We start from the raw sequence: 26,418 nt of genomic DNA, 5'->3' as shown, positions 1-26,418 counted from the left end.
ATTCTAAACACCACATGGTCACTCTTCAGATCTGGAAGACCCACCTCTTGTCCTGACTGAGGTCTGAGTTCTCCCATCAGAGAGATTTGAGAAAAGGACATTATGAAGAGCACAAATTGATGGAGGGAAGAGGAAGTTGGGCTCTTTTCCTGCAACCACAGACTTGGGAAGACATGCAGTGTGGCTAAGAGCTGGTTCAGTTGGCTTGAGGAGGCAAGGAGACAGCTGAAAGAGCCAGCTGGCCACATGTGGCTCATGCTTTTCTCTTTCTTTCTCAAGCCTGCTTTTTGCTATTTAATAAATAATTATTATAAAATCAAGATACCATCTCTAGATAATTTTAATCACAACATTGGTTAGAGAGAAGAATATGTGATAAAGGAACAACAGATGAAGGATCAAGTGTTAACAAAAAGAATAAATAGATGAAAAATAAGGTGGTTAATTATTGTGTTGAATAACCATGCCCATCTGGAAAAAGAAAAAGGCAATCTTGTTGACTAGATCTTGGGAGCTGTCAAATCATTTACCCATTTAAAAACTCATCTCTTCTTAATAAGGAAAAATACATGTACAAAAATATTTATACCACATTCTTCATGGTGGCAAAAAATTGGAAAATGAGGGGGTGTCCATCAACTGGGGAATGTATGAACAAATTGTGGTATCTAATGGTGTTGGACTACTATTATGCTGAAAGGAATAATGAACTGGAGGAATTCCATGTAAACTGAAAAGACCTCAAGGAATTGATGCAGAATGAAAGGAGCAGAACCAGGAAAACATTGTTCACAGAGATGGATACATTATGGCACAATTGAATGTAATGGACTTCTCTGCTAGCAGCAATACAACAATCCAGGACAATTCTGAGGGACTTATGAGAAAGAACACTATCCACATCCAGAGAAAGAACTATGGGAGTAGAAACATAGAAGAAAAACATTTGCTTGACATGGTTCAATGGGGATATGATTGGGGATGTTGACTTTAAATGATCACTCTATTGCAAATATTAATAATATGGAAATAGGCTCTCAGCTCTTCTCCCAAGCTCACTGCCAGGATCCTCTGCTGTAGTCACATCTCTTAGACAAGATGGTGAAGGTTGGAGTCAATGGATTTGGCCATACTGGACACCTGGAAACCAGAGCAACATTCAACTGCAGTGGACTAGAAGTTGTGGCCATCAATGACCCTTGATTGACCTCAACTACATGGTTTACATGTTCTAATATGATTCCACCCGTGGCAAGTTCAAGGGTACCTTAAAGGCAGGGAATGGGAAGCTGATGATCAATGGAAAAGCCATTATCATCTTCCAGGAGCAGGATCCCACCAACATTAAATGGGGAGATGCTGTAGCCAAGTACATTGCGGAATCCACTGGCATCTTTACTACCATGGAAAAGGCCAGGGCTCACTTGAAGGGTAGAGCCATTATCTCTTCTCCTTCTGCTGACACCCCAATGTTTGTGAAGGGAGTGAACCATGAGAAATATAATAATTCCCTCAAGATCGTCAGTAATGCCTCCTGCACTATCAACTGCTTGTCCCTCTTGGCCAAGGTCATTCATGACAATTTTGGCATTGAGGAAGGACTCATGACCACAATCCATGCCATCATCTCTACCCAGAAAACAGGAGATAGCCCCTCTGGCAAGCTGTGGCATGATGGGTGTGGGGCTGCCAAGAATATCATCCCTGTTTCCACTGTTGCTGCCAAGACTATTGGCAAGGTCATACCTGAGCTGAACAGGAAGCTCACAGGCATGGCCTTCCATGTTCCTACTCCCAATGTGTCTATGGTGGATCTGACTTGCTGCCTGGAGAAAGCTGCCAAATATGGTGATATTAAGAAGGTGGTGAATCAAGCTGCAGAGGAATCCTTGAAGGGCATCTTAAGCTACGCAGAGGACTAGGTTGTATCCTGTGACTTTAACAGTGACACTCACTTTTCTACCTTTGATGCTGGTGCTGGCATTGCCCTCAAAGACCATTTTGTCAAACTCATTCTTGGTATGAAAATGAGTATAGTTACAGCCACCATGTAGTAGACCTCATGATGTATATGGCCTCCAAGAAGTAAAGTTGAAAACCGTGGATCTTCATCCCTAGCCAAAAAAAAGGGTAGTTCCAACACTGGGGAACCCACTTCCATAATAACATATGTCCCTATGTTGGGGATTCCATGCCCTGTTCACATCCCTGCCCCAAGCACCCCTGTAGTGGGGGTAGGGGGGAATATAGAGTCCTATCTTGTGTACCATCAATAAAGTCATCACATTTAGTGCAATAATAATAATAATATGGAAATAGGTTTTGAACAAAACCCAGTGGAATTGCTCATTGGCTACAGGAGGGGGAGGGAAAGAACATGAATCATGTAATCATGGGAAAATAGTCTAAATTCATTAATTTATTAATTTTTTTAAATCCATCTCTTCTCCAGGAGTGCTCAAAGGATTTAATCAGCTTAATCATAAAATCATAAAATCCTGAAATCAAAGAGACCCAAGAAGTCTCTTACCACAAGCATGCCTTTCCTCTCTGAGATTCTAACCAGTGTTCATCCAAATTTTGTCTAAACAGTTCAAAGAGTAACAAACTCTCTTCCATTTATACATTTGTTAACTCATTTGATCTTTACAACAACCCTGTTAGGTAGTGCTATTATTATCCCCATTTTACAGAATCAGAATATAAAAGTTGTCAAATAGTCCAGCTTCTTACATCACATAGAAATCATCACTTAACAGGAAAAGTATCCTCAGACATCCCCAGGTCTTTCTTCATAAAACATGGTTCATTAAATTACATCATTTCAAAATTTCTTACATTTATTTTAAAAAGACGGCTTTTTCTACTACAAAATCAAATGAACATGAGTGTTCAATTTGAGAGTTAATTAATTCATATGATCTAATTCAAGAATCATTTATTAAGCTTCAATTGTGATCAAGGCACTATGCTGCTAAGCACCAATAAATTTGGTCCCTGCTCTCAAGGAGCTTATATTTGAAAGGTAAGATAAACATGTACAGAGTCTCTAGACTAGGAAAATATGATTTCAGATTACTCTCTTCATTCCTTTTTCTCTTGCTTGTTCCCTTTCTCTGAATGGTTTCATTGTTACTTTTCATATATGCAACTGCTACCATGTTATCCAAAGCATAATCCCCCAAAACACAAAAACAAAAGTTTATCGTATATTTTTTTGTTCCTTTTGTTCAGCCATTTCAGTCCTGTCCAACTCTCTGGGACGCTGTTTTAGGATTTTCTTGGCAAAGATAGTACAGTGTTGTTATTTCCTTTTTCCTTTTTCCATCTCATTTTACAGATGAAAAACTGAGGCAAACATGGTTAAGTGACTTGCCCAGAGTCACACAGCTAGTAAGTGTCTGTGGCCAGATTTAAACTCAGGAAGATGAGTCTTCCTGACTCCAATCCTAGTGCTCTATCCACTGTGCCAAATAGCTGCCCCAAACAAATGTTAGCAGCCACTAATTTTTTTAATTTTTTAAGCACTAGAATGGTGGCAAAAGAATGTATAGAAATCTCAGGGTTGGGGATGGACTATGAATTTCTGTGGGTGTATGATGACTAGGCTTAACCAGCTGCCACAAGAAACAGGGTTGTGTTGATGGCTCCTTTTGCTCATAGAAAAGTGAAGCACAAACTCTGGAGTAGTTTGGCAATTAAGGACAACTGTCTTCTCCTTGGCTCAGAGCAATGGAAGGAAAAAAAATATTATAAGTTCAGTATTCATTAGTCATCCTCATTCCCTCTGCCACCTCCCCACCCCCACCACCTGCATTGTTCACCTACTCTGATCAATGGGCTAGTAAAGACTTTTTCTTTCACAGTCTTTGAAGGGGAGAAGAGAGAATCACCAATCAAGTGCTTGAATGTGCAAAAGTCCATATGGCCTCAAGATGTAGCTGACCTATGCTTCCAACTCTAGGTTTTGACTTCCTCTTTCATCAACTTCTAGTATCTCTCCCAGAACTCTATATGAGTAATATGCAAAGCCTTCACATAATTTATGGTCTTAGCAGTCACTCAAATCCTGGGAAAGCTTCTGAATCTCTATAGTTACCCTGAAGCAGTACAAGTTTACATTAATAATAGGGAGACATGAAAAGTTCTTGAGTAGGGGAGTTACATGACCAGACCTAGAAGAAGGGAAAAAAGCTGTTGAGAACTGAATGGAAGATGGATTGCAGAGAAGAGAGACTAAAAGCAGGTGGATTTAGAAGGTTATCATAATAGCCTAGGTAAGAGGTGACAAGGGCCTGAACTTGGGTGGTAACCAGGTGAATGAACAGAAAGAAATAGTTACAAAAGATATTGTAGAAACCAAAAGTCTTGGCAGCTGATTTGAAATGAGAGGATAGAGAATAATGAAGAATTGGGGATAGGTACAATTGTGAATCTTGATTGAATCAAAGTATAGCAATATTCTGAGCAAAAATAGGAAAATCTGGAGGTGTAAGCAGAAGGGAAATGATAAATTCTACTTTGGACATCCAAGACTATAGAATATTGGGATATCTAACTGAAGATGCCCAGTAGACTGGCACTTAGGAATTCTGGATAAGTAGATTTAAAAACTATCTCCATGGATATGATAAAAGATCCAAAAGAGTTTGTGAGATTAACAAGAAAGAGAGTACACAGAGAGAAAAGAAGGCAGGGTCAGGTAAGGTTTTATAAGGTGAAAGATGTCTGAGCATGTTTATCCACAGCAAGGAATGAATAAATGAGTGAAAGAATCCAATATCAAAGGAAATGAAAATGAAGGAGTAAGAAGATATAATCAGATTTAGGATTCTAGAAGAGATTGGAGAAGAATGGAATCAAGAGTACAAGTAGAAGGCATGGCTTTGTTGGGAGAAAGAGAGAGAGAGACAGAGACAGAGACAGAGAGAAAACTACCTCCTTATCAACAATGCCATTAGACTTCAGTGACACTGGAAGAAAGAATGAGACTGACAACTGTCTGCAACTACCTCACTTAAATCAGATTCACAGACAAGTTAAGACATTACAAGTAATGTCATTGGTCCTCTTTGAAAGGAAGGATGACAAACAACTTATCAGCAATTGGAACAAAGGCTAAGAGAATGGATGATAACATAAAAGGGATTTGATATATGGAGTAAAGAAGAAAGAATTCATGATAGATGGTCTTCATTTTTCCTAGGTAAGGAGAAAGTATAATCCTTTCTCAGCTGAGAGTAAGCAGGGAAGGGTATATAGAAAATTGAGGACAGAAGATTTGAAACAGTTCACCAAAGACAATGCATTATGCAATCTTGAAGACTAAAAGAAGTTGCCCAGCTGAGATTAGATGACATAAATTTGTAGTGGACTTTGTAAGCATGTTTGTATGACCGTTGGAAGCAGTCTCTATTATACTGACTTTATATCTGGCCAACTATATTCCTTTCCTCATTTTCATCTCTCCCCTAAAGGCCATTCTGTATGAGTGTAAACAAGTAAAGAGTATAGCTCTTTCCTAATTATAACTAAAAAGGACCACTGCCACCTTTTTTGTTGTTGTTTTTAGACCAACTTTGCAATGTTATTAACATAAGGAAATCTCAGTAAGGATGCTTTCCATACCAATGCAGAGCTGCTCCTGAACTACAACTTAGAGATGTGAAGAATTTGCCTAAGATCACTGAGGAGTTATGTGACTTACCCAAGGTTGAACATCTGGTAATTAAACCCAGATCTTTATGATTCCAAGACCAGTTTCTCCTATCCACTATGCCTCAGGTACCTCTGTGCCCTCCAGAAAAAATAAAATAAGAGAAAAAACATCACTCCAACCTTGATCTCTTCTCATGTCCCCTTAGAATTTGAGACTCCATCTCTAGATCCTATCTAGTCTCCAGTAGGAAACATTTCACTTTATTTTGCTCAAATCCAGGATATGCCTCACTTCTTGGCCATATCCAGTATTGTCCTCCCACCCCTTTCAATATCTCTTCCTATTCTCTTACCTCATTAAAAATGTAACCTCCTTGAGGGCAAGGATTGTTTTCTTTGCTTTTATTTGTAAAAAAAATTGCACAAAATAATCCAGGACACTCCTGAAGGACTTTGTAAAAGAATGTTATCCACATTGAGAGAAAGAACTATGAGAGTAGAAATGCAAAGGAAAAACATATGACATCACTTATGGCTTGTATAGACAGGTATATGAATTGGGGTTTTGGCTTTAAAAGATTGCTCTACAGCAAAAATGAATAATATGGGAATAGGTATCAAGTGACAATGTTTGTATAACCCAGTGAAATCGCTTGTCAGCTCTAGGAGGGTAGAGAGAAGAAGAGAGGGAAAGAAAAGGAATTATGTAAATATGGAAAAATATTTTTCAAATAAATAAATAGGTGTTTTTTTTGCAGATTTAGCACAATTCCCAGCACAGAGTGAATATTTAATAAATTATTTATCTAGTTATTAAATAATAATCATCTGCATTTACATACTGCTACAAAGTTTATGATACTTTACATATATTATTTCATCTGATCCTCACAATCATAAGCCTTTCAGGTAAAAGGAAAAAAGACTTGATTTAGGTGGAATGTGGACAAGACTCGAATTCAAATCCAGCTTCAGAAACGAGCTGATTAGCCTTAGGCAATTCACTTCACCCCTGCCTCAGTTTTGAAACTGTAAAATTGTGAAAATAATAGTATTTACCTCCCAGTGTCACTGTGGGGATTAAATGAAATCATACTCGTGAAGCACTTGGCACCTAATAGATGTTATAGATATATTAACTACTGTTATTAGTAGTATAATTTCCATTTTACTAATGAGGAAGGTAACGGTTATGAAATTTAAATGATTTACCAAGTTATATGGCTAATGAATGAGGCAGGTGAACTTTAAGCTATACATATGTGAATATTTTACCAAAAATTATCCTCAGGGAAAAACTGTTTGGACAGGTGGCTTTGATGATTGCCTTTACAATATGCTTTAAGAGGTAAGAAACATCTGATCTGGTTAAAAAAAATTTATCTGCCTCCTGAACAGTGTATGAAATCCCCACTGGTGACATACCTCCTTGTGGACCTTTTAGAGATGTATACGGTGTTGTTTGTGTTGAGGCATTAGGTTAGCTGGTGACAATAAACATTAGCTAAATAACACAGTAAAGAGGATTATATCTCTGATTAACAAATTACCACCCACTGGGAAAAGAAGACACAAGACAATTGTTTTGATGAATAAATGATGGAGAGAATGCTCTATGTGGAGAACAGAGCATTTACTAAACTGCTCTGGGGTCCAAACTAGGGAGCTCTAGGCAATGTGAAGGAAACTGTAGAAAGGAGGATTGGAGACTTCACAGTGCAGGAGTGAGCTGCCACTAAAACTAAACTTGACTCCCTTCTAATTATCTCACTGGATCCTTAGGCTAGCTACCTTGAAGTAGACAGAATAGGTAGTATTAGCTCTATTTCACAGGGCAGGAAATTGACTTCACATATGTATTTGGAGTCCTCCCTTTGTCATACACCCGAACTTTCCATTGGATCTTAAACAAGAATTTCAAGTTATCTTAGCTGCACCTGCTCCTGAGTGTGTTTGCCTATAGAGGACAGAAAATAGAAGGTTCCAGAGCCTCTAGGACTGCTGACATTCTGAGAGGTCAGTAAATTCTTCTTCAAATCCAAACTGTTCCCAGTCTTTATGGGTATACCAACATTTCAGCCTTCCAACGCTCCTAATGTGTGTACATTGAAGGAGAGTTTGTAAATTCACTAGAAAGTCTCCTAGACAGACAGACCATGGGCTTAGGAATGAACCTCAGATCTCATTAACATAAGAAACTCAAGGATGAGGAAAACCCTTCTACCAATACAGCTTGGTATCATCTCTGACATTTGATCAAAAAATCTTTTCTTTTTTCCTTCTCTGAAATATTGAGGCACAACAGCTATTCGTAATACAATCACCCTAGCATTGCACCTTGGTTTTTGATTTGATGTTAGTCTTTATTCCCCTTCAAGCATTACTACCTAGTCAAACTGACCTTTTTATTATTCCTCACATAAGGCCATTTGCCTCCCATCACTCTCTTTTTCTCATGCCTGGAATGCACTCCCTGCCCACCTCCACCTCTTAGAATCCCTAACCTTTGTTCAAGGCTCAACTCAGATAATTTCCTCTTCACAAAACCTTTTTCAATCTTCCCTAGCAGTTAGTAATGACTTTTAGACTTACCCCTACCACACCCTGTGGTTCCCATGACTAGTGGATAAAGAACTAGCCTCAGAAACAGTAAGACCTAGATTTTAGTCCCACTTCTGATGCATATTGGTCTCTAGGCAAGTCACTGAACCTCTGGGTGATTTGGGCACTGTCTAAGCCTTCTAGTTGCAGAGAAGATCTTGAAATCCTTAAGAGGGGAAATACCCTCCTTTAGGAGTTCCCTATATCAGTCACAAATCCAGTCCTTACCCACATGCTTTCTCCCTTCCAACACTGTAATCTGCCTGAAAGTGACAGTCTCAGTTTTTTGCCTGCATGTGTAATATAGTGTCTGGTGGCACAAAATAGTGTCTTTAATAAATACTTGTTGATTTTTATCTTGATAAAATAATAATATAATAATAAATATATAATTATTAATAATAAAACTTTTGTCCTAATATATTATATATTGTGAATTTGTCTTAAAATTAGCCATGTAGTGTTATTAATAACTAATCAATTGTTTCTTATCAATCAGAGTCTTTTTGGATTAGAAACCTTTTAAATGGTTAACAAACCCTTCAGGCAATGATTAGGTTAGGTGTTTTTTGCTTTACAGCATTTCTATTTTTAATAATGTTCAGCCAAGCCCAAATCTAACACTTGAAAGTTTCTCATTGACACAAGCAACTTGGAAATCATAGTGTTGCTGGCATTATTGCTTGGTTAAGAATAGCCTCCAGATGTGCTTTTAAGGCAAAAAAAAAAGGAGTTAAAAATAAATGTATTTGACAAGCTACTAATCAGAGGTCTATATTTACCATAGCCAAATTATCATGTTGTTGCATAGATATCAACAATTAACCTGGAAAAATCCTGAGGTGTCTTCTAGACTAGCCCTAAAAGCTACCTTCTCATTTCTTTCTTCTGCTTTGAGGCTTCTTTGAACTACACTTTATTTGTTATGAGTAAAAGACTGCCTCTTCCATTCACTAATTTATTCATTCATGTAATCATGAATACAACAAAATAGAGCACCTCCTGTGCCCAAGGGACTATGATGAGTATTTATTCTTGTGGCATTTACAACTTTCCTACTGCCAAATATGTCTCCTCAACAATGGCTCCAAGCCATTTATGGGCTTGATACTTTCAAACAGTAAATGGGAATCCACTCATGGAACTGATTAAAGATCTCTATGCCTTCAGGTAGCTTTTGTCTGACCACCCTTTCTGTGCTGTGGAAAAGATGGTTTGGCATTGTTCACAACACATTAGTGTCCCATGACACCTGTAAAGGGTAAAGCAATCTCAGACTCCCAAAAGACTCCCTTATTTGTTACCTTTAAGACAGCTTTCTCCAGAGTTGCTGGATGACCCTACATTATTATTCCAGAAGGATAGTCAATCTTTCTGAATTTAAGAAGACCTAAAGAAGCAGAAGAAAGCCTTTGTCGTGATCCCAGTCTCTATGGAGCTTGCCCTAACATGGAGGAGTTACCTGTTTCGTGGCCTCTTCTGGACCTGAATGCAGCAGTCACTTGGCACAGTCAATAGTGGGCCAGATTTGGGGAAGGTTTAAAGAAAGTTCTTATGGCTGCCTTATGAACACTTTCAGCCTAGAGGAAAGAGACAAGTGTGACAGGTAGAATTGGGAAGACCCAATTGCTTCACTAATCAGGAATGTTGGAGGTGGCTCCCTAGGCTAGGATAAAACAGATTCATAACATTACAAACTAGACTTTATGGATCACAGCAAAAGGCAATAGCATAGTGTGGGGAAATCACTCAATTTAAAGTTAGGAAGTACTTGGGATCCCATCTTACCTCTGGCATGTGGAAGCTTTGTGACCAAGGTTAGTCATTTAATTTCTCTCAGCCTCAATTTCCTCATCTTTAAAATTGACATAATAATAAAATAGTACATTGACATAATAGTACAGGAATAGTCACTCCCAAATAGAAATGTTGTAAGAATCAAATGAAATAATTCCTAAAAAACATCTTGTAAATCATTTCATTATATCAATTGATTTGTTATTTGTCATCAATTTAGATGCTCTTAACCAATGGCACATCCAAATCCTTCCATAATGTGTCCACAGGTGCCTTCCCCAAGGTTTGGAAGACTTTCCTCTACATATCTTAATATTATATGAGTAGGGGGGCACCTACTTGGCTCAGTGGGTAAAGAGCTAGACCTGGAGACAAGAGGTCCTGGATTCAAATCTGAACTCAGACATTTCTTAGCTATGCAAGTCACTTAACCCCAATTGCCTAGCCCTTGCTGCTCTTCTGACTTGGAACCAATATTGATTCTGAGACAGAAGGTAAGGGCTTAAAAAATTCTATGAGTAACAATAAAGAATACAAGCTATCTTATCAGTTATATTTTAGTCTCACTGCATGATTGGTCTAACTCTTTTTCTTTGGTTATCAATGCTCTCCTAACTACTAAATTCAATATCTTTCACCCCTCACTTTTTCTTGACCTTGCTACAGCTTTCAATGTTTTATCCCTCTCCTACCAGATATTTTCTTTCCTTGGCTTCCATGATACCTGCCTCTATTGTTTCTTATCCTCCCTGTCTGACCACTTCTCAGGAACCTTTGGAAGATCACCATTCTTCTCCTGCCCACTAAATACAGGCATTCCCCCAAAATCCTATCCTGTACTCTTTTTTTCCCTCTCATCTCCTTTCTTGGCTCTCTCACAAGCTCCCATGAGTCTAGCTATAGTATTTAATTGGATGATTCAAAAATCTATCTAGGCCTGCCTTGATTTCTTATCTGAGCTCTAATCTCACATTACCATCTCCCTGAAGAACATCTTTACCCAAATATCTCATAGGCACTTTATATTCAATATATACAAGACATTTTGTTTTCTATCCAACCTATCCTCTCTTCAAAGCTCCTCCATCTCTATTGATTGCATTGTCATCCTTCCCATCAGCAGTGTTTGCAGCCCTAAAATCTTTCTAGATTGTTCCTTCTCCCTTGTTCTCTATGTCTAGTCAGATATCAAATCTTCTAGATTCTATGTCTGAAACATCTTTAATCATCTCTTGCCTGAACTATTACAATAGCTTCCTAATTAGTCTTCATACTTCTCCTCTCTCTTCCTCTCCAATCCATATTGCATATTGCCACCAAATTTGTATCCCTAAACTCGGTTGTGACCAGTTCGCTATCCTATTTGAAAATTTTCAGTGACTCCCTATTGCCTCTAGGATAAAACATAAGTCTTGTAGGAGGAGAATGAGGAAGATAGATAGATTATAGCCATCATGGTTTGGAGCTGGCCAGGAAGTAGCATTTTGAACCGATTCTGGGCAAGATAAATGATTTTATGTTGGCTATCTAGGCTAGAAATCAGTTTGTTTGAAAACCAGCATGATTTTTTTTATCAGATCCTTTCTACAACAACTAGCTTTATGTAGAATAGAAAGTAAAGAGATAATTAACTTCAGCCTGACTGTCTATAGTATAACTTTTTCTTTTACAACCTATTCATTGTATTAATGTAGAAACTGATGCCTGAAGAGATACAGTGAGTTTTTTTCTCAGTTACATAAATTCCAAAGAACCAGAATTTAAACTCGGGTATTCTAGATTACAAACCCAATGTTCTTTCCAATATTTAATCTGGAGTAGGTTTAATTTTATAGGAAGGGCAATCAATACAAGAGAATAAAACTGAGACATCCCCCTCTTAACCCTGTAGAAGAGGTAGGTAAACCTGAGTACTATGAGTTTGAGGAAAACATGTTTTCTCCGGATAAAGTAACCTCTGAAACCAAGAAAACAGAGCTAAGGGGTTGTCTAAATAGAAATCATCAGGATTTATTTTATTTTTCTCCTTATGAACAACAATAGAATGGACCTGAGTGATTCTGTCTTGAAGGAGACCTCTACCATCGTAGAGATTTCCTTCCAAAATAGGGCATTCAGAAAAGGCTAACCTCAGAGAAATGCATTTTCCATCGGATGTGGCCTTCAGCAACTTCTATGACCTCAGAGTTTTCACAGTTCCCCATTTCATTTTCATTTTCTGCCTGATTGACTATGTACTCTTAAGTGATTTTAAAAGGCTATAAAACCCAATCCATACACTAAGAAACTGAAGCTGCAACTAGCCCAAGCAGTCTTCTTTAGTGCACTAATAAATATCTTTCCTTTACAGTTTGGCTACTCACTTTTTGATCCCAGCCTACCAGACCTCTTGGTGGGCGAGATTCTCCCTTGGTTCTCAATGAACTCAGACTGAGAAATTCCTTCAACTCATGGGAAAAATTAAAAATTTAAAAAATAATAATATACGTATATATTTCTTTTAAAGAAAAAATTATTCCACAAGGCAAAGGGACTGAAAAAGCAAATCCAATGTTCTTTCTCAGACCTCTAATAAATCAGAGAGTTCACTAGAAAGGCTATGCGACAGAGAGCTTATACTGGCTCTGAAATGTTCAGTGTGAGCATTTGCATCTTGAAAATTGAGGAATGCTACAAATCAGAGTTTACGGTATTGTTTGGTTGATTGTCTAGATTTAAGAAAGTAATGGAGAAATGTTAATAATGCAGGTTAAACTTAGAAGTGTCATGTATATTTTTCCCAGAAAGCTGACTGTTAAGCATTTACCAGCACATCACTGTAACAAAGCCAAATTGAATTAAACCTGATACACATAGAGCAGAAAGCCTTAGTATGTCCATGGAAGCTATCAGAGCTGCTTCCTTCCCAGAGAACTCTCTGGGGTACAGCTACAACAACCAGATATTTATTAAACATCTCTAAGCAGAATTGTGCTCTGTTCTGGGAAAATACACAAGGTTCAGATAAGGCACAGTCCCTGCCTTATAGCATTTGGAGAATAAAACAAGTCAGAAATCTGAGGCTCCCAGGAATTCACTCTGTCCTCATGAACCATTGGAATGGCTCCACAGGACTCTCTTTCTATAAAGTCCTTGAGATAATGTTTGATGACTATATAATTTTCAGTCTGTAGTTGTTTATTTCATAGAATATTTAACAATAATAACTGGCATTTACATCATATTTTACATACTATATCCAACCTAATAACAATACTATGAGCTTGGTACTAATAGTATTATTATATTCATTTCATAAATGAATAAGGTTAAGAGGTTTGTCCACACCTATCGAGGGTCAGAAGCAAGATTTGAACCTAGGTTTAAAAGGCCAGAATTTTACCCATTCTACCATCTTGCCTCTTATGTAAGTACAATAAAAATTTGTCTTTCTTCTCTTTTTATTTTTAAAAACCTTATTTTCTATCTTAGAACCAATACAAGGCAAAAGAGCAATAAGAGCTAGAAAACTGGGGTTAAGTGACTCACCCAGGGCCACCCAGCTAGGATGTGTCTGAGGTTGGATTAGAACCCAGATTATCCTAACTCCAGACCTGGTTTTTTCCCCATTGAGCCACTTAGCTGCCCCACTATATTCTCAAATACCATTCCCTCCCAACCTCAAAGACAGACCACCAGATCTCAAAGGACATAAGGTATGTCTTTAGTCAGTAGCAGTCCTATAAATTTCCACTGATATCTTTTGGCTTGAAACGTTGAATTTAGAACATTGTATTTTGTAATCTGTAGAATATTTAGGGGGTAGGCGACTGACTCAACATTTTCACTGGCATATTCTCACCAATCAGAGGACAGAATGTGTGCTTTTCCTAGCTATTTCTTCTCTTGAAAGTAAGATTGTTTAGGGGGTTGGTTGGTTGGTTTTTCCCAAAATCTTGCTTTCCATACAAACTCACCATTCTCATAAATCAAGTTGTGGATCAGAGCAGCTGAGTCCCCTTATCTGCCAAAGGAATTCTATTCTTCCTCATCTACAGTTTGAAAGCATGGTTTATTAAGCTGTTCATTTGTAGAAGTGGTTAACTTTAGTACTTCACACAGAATGGTGCTTCTGTGTCAAAAATTCCATGTTGGGTGTCATTCAGTAAGTAAATTATCCCTAGCCGTCACTCAGACTCTAGGGCTGGAGGCAGCCACTCATTACAAATTCTCTTGGCAGCTAAGGTACCTGTCACGTCTCCTAAACAGGCCCACAAGAACAGGGAGAGGCAAGCTTGGGCCCCTGTGCAGTGAATGCCTTTCTTTCCTAGATTTATTTTTAGTGAGGTAGAAATTAGTTCACAGGTATTTGCATTATACAGTGCTATTCATATTCCTGACATTACAGGAGCATTTATTAATCATCAATTTGTTAACATAAAATAGCTACTGTTATGATGAATAGTGACTTCATAATGTGCTCATCTTCCCAGGCACCTGGGAACTGGCCAAAGAATTTAAGAATAGTTTGTACAATGAACAATCAAAGCCATGAAAACTATCTTAGAGAACTACACATATTTCTGAAGACCTAAGCATTTTTTTTACAAGTGCCTGATTTGAAATGATTATATTTCACAGTGAAAATGAAACTAAGTACTAATGTTTAGGATTAAAGTGGAACTAATTAAGTAAAAAAAAAAATCTGTTCATCTATAAATGATCTATTTTTTATCAGTGGAGAGAGGTGCCGTTTACTTATCCACCTGTTGGGTTTTGTTTTTGTTTTTGTTTTTTTTTGGTCTGTTATAGTTATTTTAGTCTTCTTTCTTTGGAACTGTATATTTTTTAATTAAATTAAACAACTCTTGGTTTGATCCCTGTTCACTCATTCCAATTCCTTTCCTTTCCTGGAGGAAGACAGAGATAAAAAATCTTCTGCCAAATACGTATGGTGGGCTATATTCAATAATGTTTAAATGGAGCAGGAATATATCTATGTAGGCAAACATATGTGTGAATATATATGTATACATACATGCTTATATATATATGTATGTTTGTATGTATTTTGAGAAGTCAGCCTAGTTTACTGTGGGTGACCATCATAGATGATCTTGTCAATGGGTAGTATGGGCCAGTTGTACAGTTGGTGACTCTCCCCAGTGTTAAATGTAGGGATATTTACCTGCATTGTGCTTATTTACCTGCTTTCTCCAATTTACAGGAAAGCAGTCTGAGGTTTAATTAAATAAATAGAAAGCTAGGGAGTATAATATAGAATATGATCTCCAGGCATCCTTCCCCTTATATAGCCACCCATTTGGTTTTACAAGAGTAGCTATTACTTCTGGGACTGCTTTCACAATAACTGCAGTATTTCCTCATGGACTACAAGATGGTGATCTCATGCAAGCTCTGACTGAGACTTTTCTCCCACCCCCTGGAACTCAGGACTCATAGCCAGATTCAAAATTTTGCCCAGAGGAAAATGAATGCAATATAATTCTGAAATATTAAAAGTTATGAAAAATCTAGATTTGATTTGCCCCTACCATGAATTTGGGAAACCACTTGCTGTCATCCAACTGACCTCATTCAAGCTCTCAGATAAATTACTTGAATGACTATAAGTTTTATTAGAATACAGAAAAGTTAATCATTCTAAATGGAACTGTGCATATCAGGGCTGGAAAGAAAAGGTGGTCCTCCTCCACCACCCATACACACTATTAATCCTCTCTAGATTTGCAGGGGAAGGATGGATTTTACAAGCAATGTAAGATAACAGAGAAGCAGTAGGGTTGAGTCTTGACATCTTGCACAATATCCCTGGACACACAAGTCTCACAGAAGCTGCCTGTTTAGTTCAAACTTCGACTCACACAGGTATGAAACAGGTTACAACCTTCATCATACCAGATAGTCAAACTAGTTTGGTATGCCTTGCCACCTCAAAAAATCAGAAGGGCTGAGAATGTAATAAATGCATCTGGCTACCTTTCCAACATTAAAAAGAGCCATAGTAAACCAGTCAAGAATATCTCATGGTTTCCCATTCAGCAAGCCCCAGTGCTATGAGTTTAAGCAGATTCAAAATCAGGTAGAGTGCTCTAGTTGTGTCAACAATATTCAAACCATAGTGAATTTGTAATCACGCAACCAAGAAATAAGAAGATTTTGCATCCTGGTTTTTCTAGTTTCTTTTTATGCAGCCTGGAGGAATGTTACCTAACTTCTTTATGCCTCCATTTACTTGCTTGTAAAACAAAAGTAAGACTGTCTCATTGCAATACTATATACTCATAATAGAATGTTGAAGATGTCAAATATACCATTTTACTTTTTTCCTGGTTAAGTGCAATCCTGAGCTGGTTCTCCCTGTGGCTTTCCTATGGTTAAAGAGAGCCCATCTGAAAAAAATATTGTTTCCTCTTAGTCAAGAAATATCTTTTAAGTCAGTCATGTTTTTAGTTCTCTAGACAAATAATATTATAGCTGTGATATCTAATTATGATTTAAAAAAAGAAATGGAATATCAGACATAGTCTACATGTTTTTAAAAATAAATCCAGGGTAATTCTAGTGTCTGTTTTCAAATGCAATGAACTAAACATTTATAGCACAAATCCAGAGACAACATAACCTTTCCCTGTGATGGGGTCACCATTTCGTACATAAAATACCATCTCCAAAGAAAAATGGGTAAGTTATATCAAACCTGCAGGCTAAACATGTTATGTTTCAGTGACAGGAGACCGTCAATATACCAGACAATGCTTTTGGGTCAAAAATGGATTTATAGATCCATTTACATATCTATTAGTGCTTCTGTAGTCAGTATTGTTGTCTGTTTGCAAAAGAAACTGAAGGAATTCCCAGGATAAAATACCCAGCAACTGTTCATCTACTCTCTACTTATAAATAGATATCCAAGGAAGGCAGATCCATCATCACTCCAAGCAAATCATTCCACTTTTAAACAACTTGAGTTTAAGGAAATTTCTCCTGAAATTAAATCCAATTTGGTCTCTTGGTAACTTGCATTCATTGGTCCTGGCATACTAACTGTCTTTACATATTGGAAGTTACTGGTTGTGTTACCAAATTAATGCAACTCAGTTAGGAAGCAGAGTGATTTTTAAGGCCTTTTCTAGCTCAAAAGCACTCTAGTTTATGTCATCTCCAGCCACTCAGTCAGGTTTTTTTCACTACCATTGTCCTTATTTTCCCTTTGAAACATTTCTTTCTGATAAGTAATCCTTTCCAATTCTTTTTTACCATCCAGATATCTAAAGTGACAACTAACTAATCTGCTGAACTATGCCAAAATATTACTAAGAGAAATCCCTTTATAACAGGGACCCTGTCTCCCGTCTCAAGAAATATATATTCCCCTGATCTTTTTTTATACTTTTTCTGCTTTTTGTTTGTTTTAATTAATTTATGTGCTTGTTAAATTAAAATTCCCAGGTACTACCTCATGTCTCTAACTAAAAGTTGGAAACAGAAATTCCAATAAGATGGAATGGTAGTTATGGTGGACTGGAGTGGAGATATTTTTGATGTCATAGCCAACCAAACTAGATTTTGGAAGATGTTTAGAAGGATCTGATCTCAAATTGCTAGTGCTTAACCTAGAAATAGACATATAATTGGTATATAATTGATATTCATTGAATTGAATTGCTAAACTTATTCTCATCTGATGATAGTATTCCTGCTGTAGATCTGAAACAAATTAAGAACCAAATTTGTCTTCTATGAACAAGTAAACTCAACAGACTTCCTGGAGGAAGGGTGTGAGAAAGGAATGTATTATTGAGAAATAGACAGCTTGGGCAAAAATCACACTTTTTGCAGTTTCCATAGAATAAGTTCATTTTAGACCTACTTCCAAATTACTTGGGTAAAGTGTTCTTTTCTTTTTACTCTCTGTAGTCCTAGCCTAGAAATCTCAGAATGTGAAAATGACCTGCATCATCTCTTCTTCAGAAAATAAGAAAACTATTGAGTTTGGTGTTTTGTTTTGTGGGACAAGGGGATTCCTGACAAATAGCAAATTGGATAAGACAAGAGTGAGAAGACAAAAGATGTCAGAGAGAAAAGTTGATGTTCAATGGTATAAATAGCCTACCAGTGATAGTCTGACTGGTCATGCGATTTTTACTGAGGATGGGAAATAACCTGAATGCCAATGCTAAAACTAATAGTCATTATGATATGCATGTACCACAGGGATTCAGAAGAAAAATCACATTGAATTCATGCAAAATCTCTGAATCAATCAGGGCTGAAGCCCCCTAGTAATTAGCGAGTAGTCAAATCCTTCTCAAATCTGTCCCAAAACAAATGCTATAGGATTAATTCACAGTCCTTATGAGGGCATCAGGATCATAGATCTATAGCTGGAAGGCACCACAGAAGCTATCTAATTCAACCTCTTCCTTCTGTAGTTGAAAAAACTGAGGACTTGTAAAGTAACAACTTGGCCAAGGTCACAGACACAAAGAATAAGTGACAATGTATGAAGCTGTGTCCTCTAACAAAAGAGCCCATGTTCTTTCCACTTTTTTAAAATCTGTTAAATTACATTGCAAACGAAGAGGTATAGGAGGGAAGGATAACATAAACACTCACCTAACCACTCTCACAATTAATGTATAATTGGGGCCAGCCCAAACTGTCATTCATTAATTAATCAAATATTTAGTAGGCATCTACTATTGACGCCTATTATTATGTGCTATTATTTGCAGTGTTCTAGGAGATATGATTTTAATATCTACTCTTCAATATTTCCTACTTCCTCAAGTAGGTTTTGTTTTGTTTTGTCTATGTGTGGTAAAAGATTTTTTTGTTCTACATATCAATATCTATTCCTGGGTGCTCTCAATTACACCATTAACAATGGTTATCATTCTATCTATAAACACAAGAAAGGTATCAATGAAAGAACAATCTATTGATAATTTTAAAACTTACATAATTCACTGAAAGACTATAGACATGGAGTAGTGCTATTAAACTATATTAAGGTGGAATCCAAACAGCAAGGTTATTTGTCTCTTTGTTTGTCTCTTGCTATTATTATGTTGCTGGGTTCTCTCTGCCTCTTTGTTTCTCTTCATCTCTCTGTGTCTCTGGTTTTTTTTTTTTCTCTCTGCTTCTGTCTCTCTACTCTTTCTGCCTCTCTTTATCTCTGTTTCTTTCTCTCTGCTTCTGTCTCTTTACTCTTCTCTCTCTCTACTCTCTTTGCCTCTCTTCATCTCTCTGTTCCTTTCTCTCTCTGCTTCTCTGTCTCTCTATCCTTCTCTCTGTCTCTCTACTCTCTTTGCCTTTCTTCAACTGTTTCTTTCTCTCTTCTTCTTTGTCTCTCTACTCTCTTTGCCTCTCTTCATCTCTCTTACTCCTCTCTCTACCTCTCTGTGTATCCGTCTCAATCTCCAAAAAATGGAGAAAATGATGAGTTTATTCTTTCAAACCCTTTTAAAGTATTTTTAGGCTTTAAGCATAAGTGAAATGTCATCTACTTTTCTTAGTCTATGTCTAGAATTAATATACATTGAAGTAACAGGAATATAACCAAATTTTTTGTTGTTGTTATTGTTGTTTATGTTGTTACTTAAGTTATAATTAGAGCAGATGCTGAATAACCATCTGCCCAGGCTCTCAAGCACTGATGGTGGCTAACATTTTTAATTTATCACAAATTTCTATTGGATACTAATTAGACTGTACCCAGAATGGACCATTCACAAATGTGAGGTACCAGATGAAATCCATCTCTAACACAATATATTTTGCTAGGTAGACTAATGTATGGAGATGCCCATTACCTACATTAACTTAACCACCCCTACCCACATTTGTTTTTCTATAGTTCAAGATAGATATGCAATCAGCCCATTAACAAATATTTATTTAGCACCTGCTATGTGCATCATAGTACAAAGTGCTATTATTTAAAACTACAAAATAAAAGCCACAGATTCTACTGATGTATGCCTGACAACAGAGATGCAATTTATACATGCACATCAAACAATTACATAATGACCTGGAGGAAAATAATGAATATTTATTTTTTTTGGATCATACTTATTATTTCATTAATTTAGAAAATAAAAGAATCACATAGAATGGACAGGCAGAGACGGATTGTGACTTTCCTTCTTAAAATGAACTGATAGATTGATAAAATCAAGACTTATTTAAGTATTTGAGTAAATTTCCCTCTCCTGACACAGAATGTCGCTTACTCTGATATAAACAGTCTGAGACTTTCCTAAAGTACTGAGAAGTTGTTACTTGGCCAGGATCATCTGTATGATCAGAGATGGAATTTGAATTCAGGTGTTTCTGACTCTGAGGCCATCTCTTTATCCATGGCACCATGGTTCTTTTCCAGAGAGTTAATATATACTCAAAAAATACCATGTAACATAAAAATGACTTCTTATACTTTGAGAGATCTGATGTGTATCAACAAGTAAATATTCCCTCCATCCATACAGATGGTAAACTATTTTCACTTCATCCTGAACACCTCTTGTTCACATCTTCCCATAAATCATCTAACAGGATAGCAACCCAACAAGCTTAGTCTTCCTCTTGATATCTTGACATTGCATGAAAGATAATGCAACACACAATCTTTCCATTAGTTATCCCTCACTCCCACACTGTGACAAATGTGCAATTTATCTATTATGTTCAGCTCCCCAGTGATAACTTTTCCATCATTTTTCCTGGGTGATTTTTGGTTTACCATACTTAAAGCCTGCTCATGGCCACCAGGTGCCTCTTTAATGCCTTTTACGTGGCCTTCAGATTTAATTCTTTTGAAAGTGAATTTCACTGAGTGACAGACATAAAGAATCAATAGAATATTTGTGTAAAAAGCATCTATTTAGAGGGAAAGTTTGAAGTTATTAATAGCATTGTATAATTTCTCAAAAGCAATCCAATTTGTTCTTTTCTTTCTGTTTTGTTGACAAATTCCCTAGAAAGAAAGGAGATCGTACTCATTTGTGTATGGATGAATAGAATATTTTTGCTATTTAATCCCTACCTATATATTTGTGGTTTCATAATTTTAAAAACCCTTACGTTCTATCTTAGAAGCAATACTAAGTATCTGTTCCAAGGCAGAAGAGTGGTAGGGCTAGGTAATTGGGGTTAAGTGATTTGCCCAGTCACATAGCTAGGAAGTGCCTTGGGGTAAAATCTGAACCCAGGCCCTCCTATATCTAGTTCTGGCTCTCTACCTACTAACCCACCAAATTCCCCTGTGGTTTCATTTCTTAATTAAATGTTTTTGCTATGGCCTTTATGTTACTCTTGGATATCCTCGCAATACAACCTAATTTGAATGGGGGTTCAAGCTCTGAGTTGTATCATTTATTATCCAAAATAGCCGCACCTAAACTGAGAGGCACAGAAGGATGCTCTCTCAGCCATAATATATAATAAATAACAGATAGAATTCATAAATGCTGAAAGTAGTGATCGCTAATCTTACAAGCCCAGCACAGTATCTCTCTTGCTATCTCCAAATGACTATGACTATGATGAAAGACCAAGACAAAAAGGAATGAGAATCAGAATGATAGTATTAAAACATGTAGGATTCCCATGCATGAAGTCAGGCATATATTAATTAATAATATATCATAATATATAACATTATGTGACATAATATTAATATTATATATACATTCAAATTCTGATTTAGACATTTACTAGCTGCAAAGCCCCAAGCAAGTCACTTAACCACTCTTAACCAGCCTCAACTTCCTCATCTGTGAAATGGCAATAATAATAATACCTATCTCCCAGGGTTGTTGTACAGATCAAATAAAATAATGTTTTAAGTCCTACACAAATGTTAGTTGTTATTAATTCAGTTCATTTATTTCATAAATGAATAGGGAGCATGACATGGTCAAATTTGCTTGTTAGCAAGATGAATTTGACAGCTAAGTGGAGAATGGACTGGGATAGGGAAACACCTGAGGCAGAGAGAACAACCAGCAGACTATTACAATTGTGCACATGAGAGGTGATAACTGACATGCTGAGAAGTAGAATTTGTTCTAGTCTCTTCCTCTGCCAGGGAACAATATATCCATATAAAGAGAAAAGCAACTAGGTTCATATTAACTTAAACAAAATTTTAAGCCACTTGATAGGGGAAAGGAAGGAAGTTTCCAATGATTCTTCAAAAATTCAAATGATCTAATGCAGAATATAATTGACCATCTTAATTTGTGAATTCTAATAGAAATTATTTTAATTATTTTAAATATATTCTCTGGACAGGTAGGTAGATTAGTGGATAGAAAGCTAATCTTGGAGAGGAAGATCCTGGGTTCAAATGTGACCCACAGGCACTTACTAGCTATGTGACTCTGGGCAACTTACTTAACCTCAAATGTCTTTCCCTTACCACTCTTCTGACTTGGAACTAATACTTAGTTTTGTTTCTAAGACAAAAGGTAAGGTTTTTTTAATAAATAAAATAATTTTTTCACTGTCAAAGATACATTGTTTCAAAGCATCACAGATTCTAGACTCAGGTCCATCTGTTCCAACTATTACCTGAATAAGAGTCACTTCAATATAATCAACAAGTGGTCATTCAGTCATTATTTGATATTCTCTAATGAGAGGGAACTCACTGCCTCCCAAGGCAGTCTTTTCCACTTATGAACAGATCTTTCCTTCAATAGTCACTGAAATTTAGTTTAATTATAAAGTAATTGTAATTATAAATATAATAATGTGCATAATTATAAACTTTATTTTATTATATACATGAAGTAGAAAACAAAATATATCATCAATATCAACCCTTTCATTCAGATCGCCAAGTTATTGGGAAATATATAAGAAATCCAGTGTGCTTGCAAATTCATATTGTTTTGATTAAATTTACTACTTTTTAATTTCCATTACATCTTTTGGGTTTTCAGAGGAGATTTTATGCTTCATTATCTAACATGTCTCAATTAAGTGTATTTATTCTTCCAGACTACATATTGCAATAATATTTTTGAAACCTCATACAATGTTGATGTTAATTATAAAAATGCTTCTTAGACACATGTTTTTCTTACCCAAGGAATGTTATAAACAGTGGATAGTACTATGTTACAGATAAGGAAATTCTTACATAATGAGGTATATGCCCAAATTGATCCCATAAGTAAAGTGGAATTAGAACCATAGAAATGCTGACTAACAAGCTTTACTATAGCTATTAAATAATATTCACTTTCAGAATGGTTTCAGAAAAACCTTGGAAGACATATGAGTTGATGCAAAGTGAAATGAGTAGAACTAGGAAAACATTGTACATAACAATAGCAATATTGTAACAACTTGAAAAGACTTGAGCAGTCTGATCAATACAATGATCCATGACAATTCCAAAGGACTAATGATGAAAAATGCTATCAATGTCCAGAAAGACAACTGATACATTCTGAGTACAGCCTGAAGCATGCTATTTTTTTCACTTCCTTATTTTTTCTTGATTTTTTTTTGCTTGCACAACATGGATAATATGGAAATACGTTTTACATAACTTTATGTATATAATCAAAACTAAAATAAAATTTTTAAATCAGATAAAAAAAGGAGAAAATTAACTGTTTTAAAAAAGAAATATGATGAGGGAAGAGAAATAAGGTGAAAAGGAAAGATATATTTCTAATTAGGTGACCAAAAATTAATTGTTTTTATGTCCAAAATATTTTTTGTATATGGATTCTTTGTTGAGGCATCTAGGTAGAAATAGAATTGATATAAAATGATATTTATTAATAAAAATTAAACATATACATACATTAAAATTAAAATGTAATATCTACTGTTTAGGATTAAATATTTTTAAATCCCATACCTTCTGTTATAAAATCAATACTGTGTACTGGTTCCAAGGCAGAAGAGTAGTAAGAGGTAGGCAATAAGGCTTAAGCGACTTGCCCAGTGTCACATAAGCCAGGAAGTACCTGAGGGCAGATTTGAACCCAGGACCTTCCATCTCTGGGCTTGGTTCTCAAACCATTAAGCCACCTAGCTGCCCCCAAATAGATTATTTTAAAAACTGTTTTGGACTATATCATAGTAAGCAGAAACAAATACCTGTCATCAATTTTCTATTACTGTGCTCTATCTTTCTCTACACTTTCACTGTCAACTTTATTGTTTTAATCATGTCTGACTCTGTGACCCCTTTTAGGGTTTTCTTGGCAAAATTACTAGAGTGTTCCTTCTCTAATTCATTTTACTGATGAGGAAACTGAGGTAAACAGGGTTAAATAACTTTTCATGGAACACACAGCTAGTAACTGAGGCCAGACTTGAACTCAGAGGTCTTCCTGACTCCCAGGTCCAGCACTCTTATCTACTGTGCCACCTTGCTGCCTCACTGTCAACTAGCTATTTCTAATTAGGTGACCAAAAATTAATCGTTTTTATGTCCAAAATATTTTTGTATATGGATTCTTTGTTGAGGCATCTAGGTAGAACAGTGGTTAAAGGGCTGGACCTATAGCCAAAAAAGACGAGTTTTTTAATACAATATCAGACATTAGCTGAGTGTCTGAGCAAAGAATTTAACCACTTTGCCTCCATTTCCTCATCTTTAAAATGAAAATAATAGCACTTATCTCCCAGGGGTGTTGGGATGATAAAATAAGAAAAGCATTTTGCAAACCTTAAAACCCTATATGGAGAGTAGGTATTATTGTTTTTGTACTATCAAGACTCCCCTCTCCTATCTCAGAGGTCCAACCCCATCCCTATGACAGTCCAGTCCTACAAGGGACTGCAATTGGTCACAGTTATTTGATCTCCACAATTTGTGGAGAAGTATCCTAAGGGTCAGTGCCTGAGAAGCCTCAGAGAGACTAATGTCTATCCTATGGGGGCCTAAGCCCAAGGAGCAGTAGGGAGGATAGCAGATAGACAAAAAGGTTGTGAGCAAAAAATATCCAAGAGCTTTTAGGGGAGTGAAAAACTTTAAATGATTTATAACTTTCCAGCAGGAGACCTAAGGTTCAGAGTTATAGAAGAGATAGCCTTACTTCTCATTAAATCTCTAGCTGATAAGACTTTTGATCCCATGCCCTCCTGTCTTCTTCTGGAATTGGGTTTTCCCTTATTATCAAGGTTCTTTAGGGGAAGATTTTAGGGCAGCTGGGTAGCAGAGTAAGTAGAATACCAGGCTGGGAGTCCAAAAGACTCATATCACTGACTTCAAATCTGATCTCTGACACTTACAAGCTGTGTGACTCTGGGCAAGTCACCTAACCCTGTTTGCCTCAGTTTCCTCATCTGTCAAATGAGCTGGAAAAAAATGTCAAACCACTCCAGTATCTTTGCCAAAAAAAAAAAAAAAAACAACTAAAAACCAAATGGGATCATGGAGTAAGACACAACTGAAAAATGGCTGGTCAACAAAAAGATAGATAAAGCCATGTAGAGGATGTTTAAAAAGGAAGTTCCCTGAGTCCCCGGATGTCTTCCAACCTTAAAATTCTGTGACTCTATGGCCTCTAAGCTCCTTTCCAACTCTAACAATTTATAAGTCAAGACAATGTGGCAATGAGAGAACCATCCCCACATTTTACCCCATACAGTATTTTTTTTAATTACCAGCAATAGAAAAGCTCCATAGGCCAAAAATAGAAGAAAACAGTGGGTTGGAGGTTAAGAGAAGATCGGTGTTGTAATGGGATGGAAGAGAGTGGAATCATATAGAAGGTACCAGTGAAAGTAGAGGAGTTAAAAAATTTATGAACTAAGTGATGAGGGAGGGGGACAGGTGATAAATTAGTAGGTATAAGTTGGAAAGAAGATACCTACCAGAGACAGGAGAGAGGAAAAACATTAATATGTCTTATTAATATATTTTCCTCTCAACTTTTCTTCTGATATTCCAGATCTTGCTATTGTGCTTCAGCTGCATTAGCACCTAGGTCTTCTGACTTGGAATATCCATTGGTCCCCCTGACCTTCTTACACTAGAAATCCCTTCTCCCAGATTTATTTCTAAGTCTGACAACATGTACCTGAGCAAATACCTTCCTATCTCTCCTTTTCAGATCTATTTTGTTTGTTATCTTCCTTCATTTAAGTATAAACTCCTTAAGGAAGGGATCATCTTTCTTTTTTTCAGGTGTTTGTCTTAGCCCCATGCCTGGCATATTGTAAGTACTCAACTGCCTTGCCTTGTTAATGCACAACACAATTTTTTCTCTAGGTTTATTCACTATTCACTTTCTCTCTCTCTCTCTCTCTCTCTCTCTCTCTCTCTCTCTCTCTCTCTCTCTCTCTCTCTCTCTCTCTCTCTCTCTCTCTCTCTATCTGTCC

General features: G+C 36.6%; 1 protein-coding gene and 1 pseudogene across 1 annotated transcript in view; both read left to right on the top strand.

Annotated features, from left to right (window-relative positions):
• The window catches only part of XKR4 (XK related 4), a 487,807-nt gene that overhangs the window by 411,913 nt on the left and 49,476 nt on the right, over nucleotides 1–26,418 (top strand). The window lies entirely within an intron of this gene.
• Nucleotides 1,099–2,089, top strand: LOC123231710 (annotated as a pseudogene).

The sequence above is a fragment of the Gracilinanus agilis genome, chromosome 1 (assembly GCF_016433145.1).
Source record: "Gracilinanus agilis isolate LMUSP501 chromosome 1, AgileGrace, whole genome shotgun sequence".
Lineage (NCBI taxonomy): Eukaryota > Metazoa > Chordata > Mammalia > Didelphimorphia > Didelphidae > Gracilinanus > Gracilinanus agilis.
This window is presented reverse-complemented; position numbering and strand designations above follow the sequence as displayed.